Source organism: Prionailurus bengalensis, chromosome D1 (genome assembly GCF_016509475.1).
Source record: "Prionailurus bengalensis isolate Pbe53 chromosome D1, Fcat_Pben_1.1_paternal_pri, whole genome shotgun sequence".
NCBI lineage: Eukaryota > Metazoa > Chordata > Mammalia > Carnivora > Felidae > Prionailurus > Prionailurus bengalensis.
Window position 1 is genome coordinate 105,230,979 of NC_057346.1, and position 2,947 is coordinate 105,233,925.

The window sequence follows — 2,947 nt, forward strand, 5'->3', positions numbered from 1 at the left end:
GTCAGGTTCCATGCTCAGCATGGAGCCTGGCTGAGATTATTTCTCCCTCACACCGCCCCTCTCTCCTGCTTGTGTGCGCTCTCTCTCTCTCTCTCTCTCTCTCTCTCTCTCAAAATAAATAAAATGAAAAAGAAAAAAAAGTAAAAGCCAAATGGGACAAAATATATAGGGAAAGAGTAGGCAGAGAAATTGAAATCAAGGAAGAGGCAGATGAGAAGAATGGAATTTTTGCATCTGGGAAAGCAGATGTATTATGTCAGGTGACTAATACACAGTTCCAAACTTGCTGGTCTGCCTGGGTCCCCACTATTTAGCATTTTGGGTAATCAGGAATGCTGTGCCCTTCACCATGAAGCTCAGCAGCTAAATGAAAATAAAGACACGCACCCCATGGTCGGAGGGCACTAAATAGCACCCAAAATGCCTGGAGGGGTAGCATACTGTAAATCTAGATAAACAACTTAAAAAGTAAGACTTGCTTTAGGGAAGAGAAGCATGTCTAGCAAAGCTGATTTTTGAAATAAATTTCCATCAAATAAATTTCCATATTCTTTTTCTCACTTTACTTTAGTAGCAGTAATAATGATAATAACAAATATTTAGACCACTCTATGTGCCAGGCACATCCCAAACACTTAGGAAAAATTAATACGTTTAATGCTCACAACACCCCTGTGAAATAGGTACTATAATCAGCATCATTTTCTGGGGGGGCCCTGGGTGGCTCAGTCAGTTAAGCATCCGACTTTGGTTCAGGTCATGATCACATGGCTCATGAGTTCGAGCCCCACATCAGGCTCTGTGATGACAGCTCAGAGCCTGGAGCCTGCTTTGGATTCTATGCCTCCCTCTCTCTCTGTCCCTTCCCTGCTCACACTCTGTCTCTCTCTCTCTCTCTAAAAAAGAAATATTAAAAAAAAATTTTTTTTTTAACAAGTATCATTTTCAGATGAGAAAACCACAGCAGAGAGATTAAAAACTTGCCATTAAGACATGCAGTTGGCAAGACGGGAGCATGAACCTGAACCCAGGCAGTCTGGCTCCCAAGTCCACACAGTGTTCCTAACCCCTATTCCCACTCTTCTTATGGTCTGGGGTAGAATGAGAGATTTGTAGCTCCAAAACAAACAAACAAACAAACAATGTTTCTCTATAGTAAACTTCTAGTCCATGTTGAAGGAACCACCTGACTCCGATGGGAGAGAAGGAGTTTAGTAATATAATAAGTACGGTCATCACTTGCTTCCTGAAAGTTGCCCTGGTACCTTTTAATCACACCTGAGTCTCTTAACTCAATATCTAGCGTGTCAATTGATTTGCCCCCTCTGATTCTTCTTTTGGCTGGATACTCAAAAGATGCTAACAGATACGGGTTTCAACCATCTAAAATTTGTATTTTAAGTTGAGGCCTTGGATAGTGTAAATAAAAAAAAAAAGACTGCCTACTTCTGCAATTTTAACAATGCTGTAAGCATAACATTCTTATGTAGTAGATTCCTTTTAAACAAAGCAAACATGTTTTTATGCAATTGGGGAAAGCATTCAATCATTCATTCACTCATCATATAGCTAGTGAGTGCCTACTCTGTAGAGGGTGCTGCTCTGTGCGCTTGAGAAAAACAAAGCTTCTGTTCTTGGATTCCTATACCCTCTAAGTGTTAGACTTCCTATGGAAAATCATATCAGTAAGTTTAACTTTAAGTTTTAAATTGCCTCAGCTTTCTAAAAACTGTGATCTGAGACCTGGGAAAGTGACTGGAGTAGAAATATTATACCCTAGCATAAAAGTCATATGCCTATTACTAATATTAAATCACTATTGGCAGGCCTTATGGATCATGCTGGATGGATCCATGATGATCTATGGGCCATCATGTTCGTTCTGGATCATCTAAAAACATATTCATTTCTTCATTCATTTGCTCAAAAAAACACATTACTACTTTGTGACCAAACACTGTTCTAGGCTATTACACAAAGTTAAGGTTTTGCATACCTTGTATTTGGGGTAATATAAAATGGGGTAGGGCAGGCCTTATCTAAATGCCAGTATATACAGGCTTTTTTCATGTGCAAGGAAAAATGCTGGGTTTGAGTACAAGACTTCACTCAAGAAACGTAAGTGAAGCTACACGAGGAGAACCCACATTTACCATATATTTATTGTCTTCCCACCTCAGAACAACACAGGTTATGATTAGATCTCTAGGGCTAAAGGGTGTCTACCAATTCTAAATTCTAAGACTTCAAGAAGGTCAAGATCTCAGCATGAGATACATGGGTTCAGAGTCCTCCTTCCAGAATCCACACATACATCACGGATACGTACGTATCATTGATTCATTCAAGGCCTACACAACAATTCCGAAAGCTCTTTTCTCCACAGTGTGTTTTGCATTTGTTACATCCCTCTAAAATTCAACCGGTCACAACTGTCCCCTACTCCCATGGAGCAGATGAAGGTATCCTAAACCTGGATGACCAGGAGGGAGATGCCCAGGATCCCCAGGCATCTATTTGGAGAAGTGGTTCGAATCGGGGGAAAGATCCTACAGGAAGTTTTGAGCTCAAGTATCTGAAGCTGGAGCTCGAAGAGCAGGAAGCAGAGTCCAGCTGCCAGCCTGGCCTCCATGACCATGACCATGACCGGGATTGAGCTCCATGGGGAAAGCTGTGTTCTCATTTGCACATGGACTATACCCAGGCTCTTGCTCTGTGAGGAGGACTGAAGACAATGCAAGGCTGCTGGGCCCCCCGGACTCTACAGCTTGAGAAGCAGTGGGGGACAGCACCTGGGGCAGAGCCACCTCCTCACAAAAGGCCCCTGCAATGGGGCACCTGGGTGGCTCAGTCAGTTGAGCATCCGACTTCAGCTCAGGTCATGATCTCGTGATCTGTGGGTTCGAGCCCTGCGTTGGGCTCCGTGCTGACAGCGCAGAGCCTGGAG